The sequence below is a fragment of the Rhododendron vialii genome, chromosome 3a (assembly GCF_030253575.1).
Source record: "Rhododendron vialii isolate Sample 1 chromosome 3a, ASM3025357v1".
Classification (NCBI taxonomy): domain Eukaryota; kingdom Viridiplantae; phylum Streptophyta; class Magnoliopsida; order Ericales; family Ericaceae; genus Rhododendron; species Rhododendron vialii.
Genome location: NC_080559.1, coordinates 33,178,252 through 33,191,649, shown reverse-complemented (window position 1 = coordinate 33,191,649; position 13,398 = coordinate 33,178,252). Strand labels below are relative to the sequence as shown.

At 39.0% G+C, this 13,398-nt stretch overlaps 1 non-coding gene and 2 pseudogenes across 1 annotated transcript; all 3 read left to right on the top strand.

Moving 5' to 3' along the window:
• The first annotated feature begins 525 nt into the window (after positions 1–525).
• Positions 526–686, top strand: LOC131321538 (U2 spliceosomal RNA; annotated as a pseudogene).
• A 2,632-nt stretch (positions 687–3,318) lies between these two features.
• Positions 3,319–6,328, top strand: LOC131321353 (uncharacterized; annotated as a pseudogene).
• A 5,941-nt stretch (positions 6,329–12,269) lies between these two features.
• Positions 12,270–12,458, top strand: LOC131321532 (U2 spliceosomal RNA). The gene has a single exon (XR_009198571.1). It is a non-coding gene; the product is annotated as a U2 spliceosomal RNA (small nuclear RNA).
• Positions 12,459–13,398: the final 940 nt, after the last annotated feature.

Below are 13,398 nucleotides of genomic sequence, written 5' to 3'. Positions count from 1 at the left end.
GGTAAGTTGCTTTTCATTGAGAAAAAACAAACTAAAAAACTTGGACCAAGGGGATATTGGATACCCTTGAGAGTCAACCACAAAAAATGCCATGTACAACACAAGGTCCAAACCAAAACAGAAAGAAGAGAGGAATTATAGGGCTAAAAAGTGTAACAAAGGGAACTCCAGGGGTAGCAATGACTTCGTGAAGCTAGAACCAACTCAATCACAATCTAAGCTATACACAGTTGCGTATTGAACTCATTATAGGGCAATTTAGAGGGGTATTTTTTTTTTTTATCCCAAGCAATCGGATACTCAATAAATTAAGCAGTTACAATGTAATTGGTGGACACAAGGACTCACTAGTTGCTCAGAGGCTTCAAACAACCGAGTCGAACTGAAGGCACAAACCAAGCAGAAATGTGCAAAAGTAGCAAAACCCGGTTTGTTACTTTGGGGTTTGTTTCCAACGATGACTAAGCAGAGAAAAGAGGAGGGATTACTTGACTATAAAATAAGCAGCCCAAGAGAAGATAAGACAAACTTTCTCGGCCTTTTGGCTAAGATCAAGTGTAGTATCTATTCTTAATAGTTTAATATCTGCTATGTGGGCCATCGGCTCATTCCTTATTAAATTAATTTTCCTTTTGTAATGTGCCTCAGGCGCATTCTATTTTCTCTCATTCTGTAGGGCACCTCTAGCAAATTTCAACTGCACGTTGGGAGTATTCAGTTTTTTTTTCTATTGTAATTTCATTCCAACATATAACATCCCATGGCTCATAGATTTAAGGAATTTGAAGGTGCGAGAGATTTCCAGAAAAAAAAAACCCATGGATTGATCATTAGGCTTCAACGCAGCTCTACCTCAGCTACTCCCCGTACTTCTCCAAATCTATCCCACCTTTCAGCAACTGCTTGAACTTTACTAAGTGTAGTAGCTCACCAGCATTTTTAGGTTCCAAATATAAGAGCCATTTTGCTACATATTCTCCTATTTTTTGGTTCCCATGAACTCTACAGGCTACCAATAGCGCTCCTTAAATCCTACCACATGGAAAAGTCACTAGTTTCAGAATCATACCAAATGCCCATTCCACGACCAGCCCAACAAATCCTCGTTGAGCTTCCCATTCCGAATCTCTATTTCAAGGCAAAAATACTGACTCTACAGCCTTCACCAAGATGGCAAGAGTGGCTACAAGCAGATAATAGGCTCAAAAAGGTCATACTATTCGGCTCCATTCCTTCTTCCGCCATTTGACGACAATATTGCAGGGCTTCAAAACCTATCCATGGTCATATTATATCACCTCTCCACCAACAAGACCTGATATAATAGCACTCCAAGTAATGTTGTTCTCCATGTCCCCAAACTTTGCATAAAAATCCAACAATGAAGTTTGGAAAACACTGTGATGAAGTCCATTTCCAATAGCAAAATCAGACATTTTGCCTTGAAAAAGATTAACATTCTTCCCAGAAGCTGAGATACGCAAGGTCAATGTCCCACTGCTAGGCCTTACTTCACCTTGCAGTTTGTTAAAACAATTATCAACTTCCACAATATCCTGTCTTGAAATGTACCAAGAAATCAAGATAATGAAAACTTGCATTTTAATTGAATAGGCCTTTAGCTAGTTAACTGATTTTCTTGTAACGAAAGCATAACCAACAAAGAATGCCGCCATTGATGAGAAATTTGATGATGAGTAATTTTACATTCTGTATGAATGTCTCAGTGAAGTGATTTGATTGGAGATCGATTTAAGTTGGTCAATGAAATCTTCATGGATGGAACTCTTGAAAACCCTTCGCACGGGCTTCTTGTGCGTCACCTTTTCTTGAAAAATCCTTACACTAATTAATGTTTAAAGGCAGGCCTTTTATAGTCTCCAGCCAACCAAGACTAAAACGAACCAATCAAAAAAAAAATTGCATCACATGCGCCTCGGGCGTATTTGAATTGCGCCAAGGGCGTGCATCCTGATTAATTTGCACTCTTTTCGTAAGGCACATTTAGGTCACGGCCCAGCTGGGCGCACCCAGAAATTCTTCTTTTTTGTAATGTGTCCCAGGCGCAATTGAATTGCTCCCTAGGCACATCCAATTTTGTCCCTTTCTGTAATGCGCCTCAGGCGCATATGAATTGCGCCTTGGGAGCTTTCAGTACGTTTTTCTTTTTTGATGTAATGAACTAATGAAATAGACATTCAGTTTTTCATAAAACAACCAAGAGGCATACCAATACACCAACATTTCACATAGAAATCCATCATTCTGATTCAAAACACATTTATAGTTGTTCCCAAACAATGTATCATTCAGATTGATGCTTCCAAAAAAAATACCAATTGCAAGCAAGAATATTGCTTGGTTCAATGTGGGGAAAGGGAACTATATGTTCAACTCCCATTCACGGTTGGATCCCGCCATCTTTTAGTACTTTGAAAACACTATTTATTGATATATAATGGGTCTTGATCCAATTTAAAATGAGAAACAGACGCGCGTTTTGCCGGAACAAATCATATTTTTACCCATCAAGGGTAAAATAGTCACTTCATTAGATATACAAATGATTTTTTATCCAAACTACATGGGCTAGAAAGTAAATTGGACAAGCTTTCTAACGATTCAAACCAAGCCAAAATTGGAGTTCGGGAGTGTCCGGGGCAAGTCCGCAAAGTTTAACATGTTATGCAGCAAAAATTGTGCCTCAGGCGCATCCTGAACATTGCAAACAAGTCCAACTTTGCAGACTTGCCCCAAACACTCCCGAACTCCAATTTGGTCGTGGATTGAACCGTTAGAAGGCTTGTCAAATCTAATTTCCTACCAAATTGGTTACAATGAAAAATAATTTTTACATCAAATTACATGACCATTTTACCCTCAATTCTCTTCAAAAAAAATTTTACCCTCAATTGGTCGAAAAACAAATTCTTTCAATAAAACGCTCGTATCATTTTTATTTTAAATAGGATCAAGACCAATTATATAGTGATAAATAAGGTTTTAACTATACTAAAAGATGATGGAAACGACAAATTAAAATAATAAAATTTTATTTATGAAAAGTCGGTCGAAGGGAGACCGATTCAAAGATCATTGGAGCGGCAAAGGCTAAAGTTCGTTTTCACGCCCATTTCAACATTCTAAGTTCCGTTCGACGCACACATCCTAGCTAGTTCTATGGTACTCGTTCATTCTGTAAGCATGTCCACAAGGTTCATTCGGCGTGTCCACAAGTAATTAATTTGAAGCGACCAAGTGTAATTCAACGTGGCCAAAAAGCATGTAAAACACAAGAGAATGTAATTCGATGCGTCCATGAGTAATTTGAAGCGGCCAAATATAATTCAATGCGGCCAAGAAGGATGTAAAACACAAGAGAATGTAATTCAACGCAGCCAAGTGTAATTAGAAGCGGTCATGAGTAATTCAAAGCGGCCAAGTATAATTCAAAGCGTCCAAGAAACTTGTAAAACATAAGAGAAGGTAATTCGACACGGCCAAGTGTAATTATACACATCCACGAGTAATTTGAAGAGGCCAAGTGTAATTCAACGCGGCTAAGAAGCATGTACAATACAAGAGAATCATGCGTAGTAATCACGCTTTCAATAATGTGCAGCCATGAGTAATTAGACGCGGCCAAGAGTAATTGTTTTCGGCTAAGTGTAATTCTCTGCGGCCAAGATGCATGTAAAACACAATAGAATCATGCGTAGTAATCACGCTTTCAATAATTTGCAGCCATAAGTAATTGTTTGCGGCCCAGTGTTATTCTTTCATCTTCTTCTTCTTCCCTAGATGACCAAAATCAGAATGAATCAACGCAACAGAGAAAGATTATTGCAGCAGCAAAAAATTTTGCAGGAAGAAAATTGTCGTTCAGTTCTGGGCAAAACCCAACTTCTTTCAAAATCACACGACGTAAGTTCTTCTTCCCTTGTTTTTAATTCATTTGGACAATGCAAGAGAACAAGACAAGTTTGAATCTTTCTGTTTGCATACGGGTACCAGCATGGACAAAATCAAGATTTTGTAAACACGGGGGCCAAAATAGGAACAAGAAGAAAGATGCCACCGTCTAGTTTGTGGGCAAATATCTAACACCATAAGTCTATGTTGTGGCAGTAGCTAGACACTCTCCGGGAATAATCTTGCAATCTTCGCATAATAAATGTTGAGTGTCTCTAACAAAAAGTAATCTATCTAACTTCTACTAGACCCGCTCTTAACGGTAATTAGGTGTTCCTCTCTCTTCTTAGAAAAAGCGTTCACAACTATAAGATCAAAAACACTGTAGTCCAAAATACTTCTACTAGCTTAATTCTGGTCACCAAACCCAAAACCACCATAGACTTTCTCATACCCTTGCCTATTAACTCCTACAAGACCATTGGAATCGCCACCTATGCTATTAAAATTCGTGTGTGTGTGTGTGGCAACCTTTGATTCCGTCTCTGGGTACTAGGATATGAATATTGCATTGTTGGCTTCGCTTCCTTTGTTTGGTGTTTGGATTAACAGCTTGGTGGATCTTTGATTTAGTGAACAAAATGGAGGGAAATATCTGTTTGGTGTCTGGGTCAGGTTAGTGTTGATAAAACTGATACAAAGCTAAAAGAACTAAAGATGTCCCATTTCCTTATTCCGCATTGTGTTTTTGCTTGACAGGCACAAATTTCATATACGTATTGTAGAAAGTACAATAATGTGAGAAAGAAAATGGGATTAGAGTGGATGCTTAGACCGAAAGACAACATTGAGAAAGAACCTGCAACAACTTCAAATCAACTAGAGGAACCTCAGGCTGAGGAGGTATGCCCTCTCCATCAACTTTGTTGTAAAGCCTCCTTGTTCATCCAGAATTTTGCTCTATGATTGCACTTGAAGGAATGCCTTCGGCGAATTGCCATACCTATCCTACTGGAAACTGGATGGAGGAGAAAATATCATAGCTTTTGATGTTTTAGGAGGATGGAGAATTTGTCTACTTCGCCTTTGAGTTTTATTTTGCTGCAGATCTCATTGGTTAGGAAGGTGAGGGGGGCTACTTTGATCATCCCGGAGACGTCTATGACTCTATCCTATTCAGACCAGCCTTTTCTTTTGTCTTCTGCTGCTTCCCATACTAGAGCACACGCTGATTCTTTGTGACTTACACAAATTTTGCTTATTGGAGCAGATAAAGAGTGAACATCCCAGAGAATTGAATCCATATTTGGAGAATAATGGATCTGGTTATCCAGAAGTTAAAGACGGGAAAAAGGCGGGGGTGACCAACATATGTCTTCTTCTGTTGTTGGAGATGGGGGTGTCAGCTGGAGATTAAAAGCCTTGAAGCATTCTCAAGAGCAGGTGGCCCGCGAAGGATGGAATTTTAAGGAGGTAAGATCTTGTATATTTTGGACTTAAAAGTTAGGATATCTAAGCATTTACCAATTTTATGCCATCCATTTAAATTGTATAGGTTGTGGAAGAGCGATGGGGATCAATGGGTCAGCTAGCCGTTTCTGTGGCATCTCATACAGCTGCTTCATCTCGTGCTCACCTCCATGCCATAAACAATAGAAAGAGGGGCTTAACAAGGGAACACCAAACAGTTGTAGAGAATCACAATGAAAAGATACCTGGCAAGGTACTTAGATCTTAATGAAGTTATACTGCTAAAAACTTTGGCTTATACATTGGCCAAGTGTGTCTCATTTTGTTTAGCATAGTCATCTAATCTTGGTTATTTTTTCAAGTAAGATGATATTCTTTGTTTTTCTTTTTGGGGGTACAATGATATTGTCTTCTTTTTAACTTGCATATTGTAATTTATATCCAAAATACTGACATACAAAGCCTGCGCGCGGGATATATCTTGTTGTCGTTCGGAGATGAAAGTGCCTAAACTTCATGATTCTCTATCTTGGGGCAAGCAGAAGGATTTCGGCCTTATCTCTAGTGCATTGTCAAGCTTAAATGAGTTTGCAAATGATGGAAGCTTTATGAATGAAGTTACTCGTCAGAAGGATGATGAACCTGGCGGTTCTGTTGGCTCTCCAAACAGAGAGAAAAGTAGAGTTAGAGTTAGCACCTAGTGCATCTTTTACAGTTGTTAACGAGGGATTTTTTTTTTTGGATCAACTTTAACGAGCGATTGAGTTACCAATTGGCCGCAAAAGCTTGCAACTTCGATTGAATGGAAAGCATGAAGAAGCTGAAAAACTTATGGTGAGATCAAATACTTCTTTTACCTTTTTTAGTAGTTATTTTTATTACCCGGTATCCGGCCCTAATGAACCGACTAATGTGGGGAATCAATCCCGCCATCCACTAGCAATGGCCCAATTAAAGCAAGGGCAAAGCTCCGTATGAACTGGCCCAACACAACAATTGATAGCATGCATTAACTTTTTTTCAATTCCACAGTCTCGTTCTGTGCGTGTATGTGCGTCTATGTTTTTCTTCTGCTTGTCTTTTTCTTTTCTCTTTAGGGGATAGCGGAATTAGGCTTATAATATGCTATGGGCTTTGACTTTTGAGTGTTGTTGGGGCATGGAGTATGCTTTATCTGAAGCAACAGCCATGTTGCTTTATTTTCAGGTGTCATAGAGTCGATATTAGGTTTTTAGCTCTTTTCAAGTTTGCACATGTTAACAGCCTTTTATCAAGTTTTAAACACCAGAAAAGACTAAAGTATATGATTCAAGAGCTGACTTTCTTGTTCTTCACAACTGCTAAGTACTGGTGCGTTACTGCTCACATTGGGAGTGTTTTACTCGATCGTTGAGCTGCATCGTTTGTTTTAGGTGTGAATTTGTGAGGCAGTATTGTTGTAGTGGTAGCTATCCTAGCAAAAGAACTGCTGCTTGAAATCCAGACTGTGTCCAATCAATGGAATCAAAGGTACGTTAATTATGTTCTAGCAATGAAGCACAGACTCTTCTCTGCTGTTGTTAAAAGCTTCTGACATGTGTTATAGACTAGCTAGTAAATACTTATTATATCATAGAAGGGAATTTATAAAGTTTAGCGGTAACGAGCTTCATTTCCATGAGTCACACAAAACCTCCGCCCAAACCACACAAGGTCCAACTTTGTTTGGCTATGATTCCCAAATGAGAGTTCATTTGCACTTCCCTCGGACATGATGATAAAAATCAAAGTACATGCACAACTAATCATCCGCCTTATCAACAATTCGTATTGTAATTTTCGTCGTGTCTCATGTGTATGTGCATCCCAAAACTGTAATCAACCCTGAGTTACAAAGTGGAATGGCCGGGCGCATCCTGAACATTGCAAACAAGTCCAACTTTGCGGACTTGCGGACTTGCCCCAGACACTCCCGAACTCCAATTTGCTCGTGGATTGAACCGTTAGAAGGCTTGTCCAGTCTAATTTCCAACCAAATTGGTTCCAATGAAAAATAATTTTTACATCAAAATACATGACCATTTTACCCTCAATCGGTCAAAAAACAAATTCTTTCAATAAAATGCTCGTATCGTTTTTATTTTAAATTAGATTAAGACCAATTATATAATGATAAATAAGGATTTAACTATATTAAAAGATGATTGAAACGACCAATTAAAATAATGAAATTTTATTTATGAAATGTTGGTTGAAGGGAGACTGATTTAAAGATCATTGGAGCGACAAAGGCTAAAGTTCATTTTCACGCCCATTTACACATTCTAAGTTCCGTTTGACTCACACATCCCTAGTTCTATGGTACTCGTTCATTCTGTAAGAGTGTCCACAATGTTGATTGGGCTCTACACTCTTCATTAAATAATCAAAAACCGTTTCATCATCAGGATTCACCCAAGGCCAGATTTGTGATGAGGGTGAGAGATAACCAGAGGGAGTCGAGCTCAAAGGAGTGCTCCTCTGGAGAGTCCTTTTTTTTGTAATTTTATTGCGTATGATCCAATAATAGTTAAGTTTTCTCTCAATTAGTGTGTGAGTGTTTGGTTTTGATCCTCGACGCGCTACATGAGTCCACTCAATAAGCTTTAGTACAAGTTTGTTTTGGTAAGTTGCTTTTCATTGAGAAAAAAACAAACTAAAAAACATGGACCAAGGAGATATTGGATACCCTTGAGTGTCCAACACAAAAACCTGCCATGTACAAGACAAGGTCCAAACCAAAACAAATAAAAGAGAGGAATTACAGGGCTAAAAAGCATAACAAAGGGAAATCCAGGGGTAGCAAAGACTTCCTGAAACTAGAACCAACTCAATTACATTCTAAGTTGTATAGAGCTACGTATTGAACTCATTATTGGGCAATTTAGAGGGCTAATTTAGATATCTAATGGATAATTTAGAGGGGGTTTTTTTTTTTTAATCCCAAGCAATTAATCTGATACTCAATAGACTCAACAGTTACATTGTAATTGGTGGACACAAGGACTCACTAGGTGCTTAGAAGCTTCAAACAATCCAGTCGAACTGACGGCACAAACCAAGCAAAAGATGTGCAAAAGCAGCAAAACCCAGTTTGTTACTTTGGGGTTTGTTTCCCACATCAACTAAGCAGAAAAACGAGGAGAGAGAGAGAGAGAGAAAAAGAGAGAGAGTTTTTTTTGAAAGGCAGAGAGAGAGAGAGTTTCAATTGAAAAAAGTTGGCCAGTTTGTGGCGGGAGTTTTAGTACAAAAGCGTGACTGATGAACACGATTACAAATATGTTTGCGGCCACAAATAATTTGACACGGCCAAGTCTAATTCAACGTGGCCAAGTGTACTTTGACACAGCCAAGAAGCATGTATAAAACACAAGAGAGTGTAATTTGACAAGGCCAAGTATAATTCGACGCGTCCCCAAGTAATTCGAAGCAACCAAGTGTAATTCAATATGACCAAAAAGCATGTAAAACACAAGAGAATGTAATTCAACGTGGCCAAGTGTGATTAGAAGCGGTCACGAGTAATTCAAAGTGGCCTAGTGTAATTCAATGTGGGCAAGAAGCTTGTAAAACACAAGAGAATATAATTCCCCGCGGCCAAGTTTAATTAAAAACGTCCACGAGTAATTCAAAGCGGCCAAGTGTAATTAAATGTGTCTAAGAAGCATGTAAAATACAAGAGAATCATGCGTAGTAATCACGCTTTCAATCATGTGCGGGCACGAGTAATTTGACGCGGCCAAGAGTTATTGTTTGCGGCCAAGTGTAATTCTAAATGGCCAAGAAGCATGTAAAACACAATAGAATCGTGCGTAGTAATCACGCTTTCAATAATTTGCGGTAGGGGTGTGCACGGGTCGGGTTTGACCCCGAAGCCAACCCGACATGTCGAGTAACAAATATTTTAGGCCCGTAATCCAAACCGAAATCTGATTTTTAACAGAAATTGAACCCACACCAGTCCAAACCACTTATTCGACCCCGCCTGAGACCCTTCGGGCCGGGCCGGGTCCGCAGGTGGCCGGGTTTTTAGCACATGCCTAATTTGCAGCCATAAGGAATTATTTGTGGCCAAGTGTAATTCTTTCTTCTTCTTCTTCCCTAGATGACCAAAACCAGGAAGAATCAATGCAATGGAGAAAGATTATTGCAGCAGCAGAAAATTTTGCAGGAAGAAAATTGTCATTCAATTCTGGGCAAAACCCAACTTCTTTCAAAATCACACGACGTAAGTTCTTCTTCTTTATTGCACTTATTATTATTATATATCTCATCGATAAAAGTTCTCTTCTTCCCTTGTTTTTAATTCATTTGGACAATGCAAGAAAACAAGACAAGTTTGAATCTTTCTATTTGCATACGGGTACCAGCAAGGACAGAATCAAGATTTCGTAAACGCCGGAGCCAAAATAGGAACAACAAGAAAGATGCCACTGTCTAGTTCATGGGCAAATATCTAACACCATAAGTCTATGTTCAATGAAATCTTCATGGATGGAACTCTTGGAAACCCTTCGCACAGGCTTCTTGTGCGTCTCTTGTGCTTGAAAAATCCTTACACTAATTAATGTTTAAAGGCTGGCCTTTCATAGTCTCAAGCCAACCAGGACTAAAACGAACCAGTCAAAGATAATTTGCATCACATGCGCCTTGGGCATATTTGATTTGCGCCAAGGGCTTGCATCCTGATTAATTTGCATGCTTTTCGTAAGGCACATTTAAGTCGCGGCTCGGTTGGGCGCACCCAGAATTTCTTCTTTTTTGTAATGTGTCTTAGGCGCAATTGAATTGCTCCCTGGGCACATCCTATTTTTTCCCTTTCTGTAATGCGCCTCAGGCGCATATGAATTGCGCCTTGGGAGCATTCAATACGTTTTTCTTTTTTGATGTAATTAACTACTGAAAAAGACATCCAGTTTTTCATAAAACAGCCAAGAGGCATACCAATGCACCAACATTTCACATAGAAATCCATCATTCTGATTCAAAACACATTTATAGTTGTTGCCAAACAATGTATCGTTCAGATTGATGCTTCCAAAAAAAATACCAATCGCAAGCAAGAATATCGCATGGTTCAATGTGGGGAAAGTGAAACTATATGCTCAACTCCCATTTATAGTTTGATCCCGCCATCTTTTAGTACTTTAAAAACATTATTTATTTATATATTATGGGTCTTGATCCAATTTAAAATGAGAAACATACACGCATTTTGTCGGAACGAATCCTATTTTAACCCATCGAGGGTAAAATGGTCACTTCATTAGATATACAAATGGTTTTTTTATCCAAACTACTTTGGCTAGAAAGTAAATTGGACAAGCTTTCTAACGGTTCAAACCACGCGAAAATTGGAGTCTGAGAGCGTCCGGGGCAAGTCCGCAAAGTTTAACATGTTATGCAGCATTACAATGCGCCTCAGGCGCACTCTTTTGCGCCCAGGCACATTAAAATGCGCCACGGGCGCATCCTGAACCTTGCAAACAATTCTAACTTTGTGGACTTGCCCCAGACATTCCCGAACTCCAATTTGGTCGTGGATTGAACCGTTAGAAGGCTTGTCCAATCTAATTTCCTACCTAATTGGTTCCAATGAAATATAATTTTTACATCAAAATACATGACCATTTTTCCCTCAATTGGTCGAAAAACAAATTCTTTCAATAAAACGCTCGTATCGTTTTTATTTTAAATCGGATTAAGACCAATTATATAATGATAAATAAGGTTTTAGCTGTATGAAAAGACGATGGAAATGACCAATTAAAATAATGAAATTTTATTATTTATGAAAAGTTGGTAGAAGGGAGACCGATTCAAAGATCATTGGAGAGACAAAGGCTAATGTCCGTTTGCACGCCCATTTAAACATTCTAAGTTACGTTTGACGCACACATACCTAGTTCTATGGTACTTGTTTATTGGGCTCTCCACGCTTCATTAAATCATCAAAAACCGTTTCATCATCAGAATTCACCCAAGACGAGATTTGTGGTGAGGGTGAGACATAACCAGAGGGAGTTGAGCTCAAAGTAGTGATCCTCTGGAGCGTCTTTTTTTTTTTTGTAATTTTATTGCATATGATCCAATAATAGTTAAGTTTTCTCTCAATTCGTGTGTGACTTTGATCCTTGACGCGCTACACGAGTCCACTCAATGAGCTTTAGTACAAGTTTGTTTTGGTAAGTTGCTTTTCATTGAGAAAAAACAAACTAAAAAACATGGACCAGGGGGATATTGGATACCCTTGAGAGTCCAACACAAAAACCTACCATGTACTAGAGAAGGTCCAAACCAAACAGAAAGAAGAGAGGAATTACAGGACTAAAAAGTAGAACAAATGGATCTCAAGGGGTAGCAAAGACTTCCTGAAGCTAGAACGAACTCAATCACATTCTAAGCAATACAGAGCTGCATATTGAACTCATTATTGAGCAATTTAGAGGGCTAATTTAGATATCTGACGGGCTAATTTAGAGGGGGTTTTTTTTTAATCCAAGCAATCTCAAACTCAATAGATTCAGCAGTTACAATGTAAATGAAACTTCCATCTTCGATCGGAATACGGATGAGATCAGAGAGGACATCATTTGGGCAAACGATGCAATAGCTTTGGTTAGAATAAAGCCCAAAATGTGATAACCAAATGATTGTTTAGCCAATGATGGAGGTGGACACAAGGACTCACCAGGTGCTCAGAGGCTTCAAACAACTGAGTCGAACCGGCTGCACAAACCAACCAAAATATGTGCAAAAGCAGCAAAACCCAGTTTGTTACTTTGGGGTTTGTTTCCTATATCAACTAAGCAGAAAAACGAGGACAGAAAACTTGACTATAAAATAGGCAGCCTAAGAGAAAAGAAGACAAGCCTTCTGGCAAAGATCAAGTGTAGTATCGGTTCTTAGTAGTTTAATATCTAATATGTGGGCTATCGGTTCACTATTTATTAAATTCATAATTTTTTGAGGGGAGGGCCCACTACAGTAGCTTGCTACTGCGGCCTCTAATGCATTGGCTTGGTGTTGCACTATTGCCTTGGCTTGGCGCACCCCAACCAAACCAAGTTCAAATGTTTCTGCTCCTTCGGGTCTAGAACCAAATTAGTTGGCTTTGACATATGCAGATCTGTGTAATTGAGAAGTACTAGTACTAGTATTTTCTCGAAGGGAGACCGATTCAAAGACCATTGGAGCAACAAAGGCTAAATTTCGTTTTCACACCCATTTACATATTCTAAGTTCCGTTTGACGCACATATCCCTAGTTCTACGGTACTCGTTCATTGGGCTCTCCACACTTCATTAAATAATCAAAAACCGTTTCATCACCAGGATTCACCCTAGGCGAGATTTGTGGTGAGGGAGGGAGATAACCAGACGGAGTCGAGCTCAAAGGAGTGCTTCTATGGAGAGTCTTTTTTTTGTAATGTTATTGCGTATGATCCAATAATAGTTAAGTTTTCTCCCAATTCGTGTGCGAGTGTTTGATTTTGATCCTCGACACGCTACACGAGTCCACTCAATGAGCACTCTTATGCTAGAACAACCCTTGGAGTCACTTTGTATGGGCTTCTTGTGCCTCTCTTATGGTTTAAAAATCGTTATAATGTCTGAAGGATTGCCTTCTTTTAGTCTCGCTCCAATTCAGACTAGAAAAACTCAGTTAAAAAAACAAATTTAAAATATTTGCTGCATCGCATGTGCCTCAGACGCATTTAAGTTGTGCTCGGGCGCATTCACATTTTCTATCCTTTTTTAATGTGCCTCAGGCGCAATTAAATCATGCCCCGGGCGCATTCAATTTTCTCTCATTTTGTTGGGCGCCACAAGTGAATTTCAACTATACGTTGGGAGCATTCATTTTTTTTCTTTGATGTAATTTCATTCCTACATATATATAATAGGCTCATAGTTTTCAAGAATTTGAAGGTGCAATTGATTTATAGAAACAAACCCATGGATTGATCATTAGGCTTCAATGCAGCTCCACTTTGGC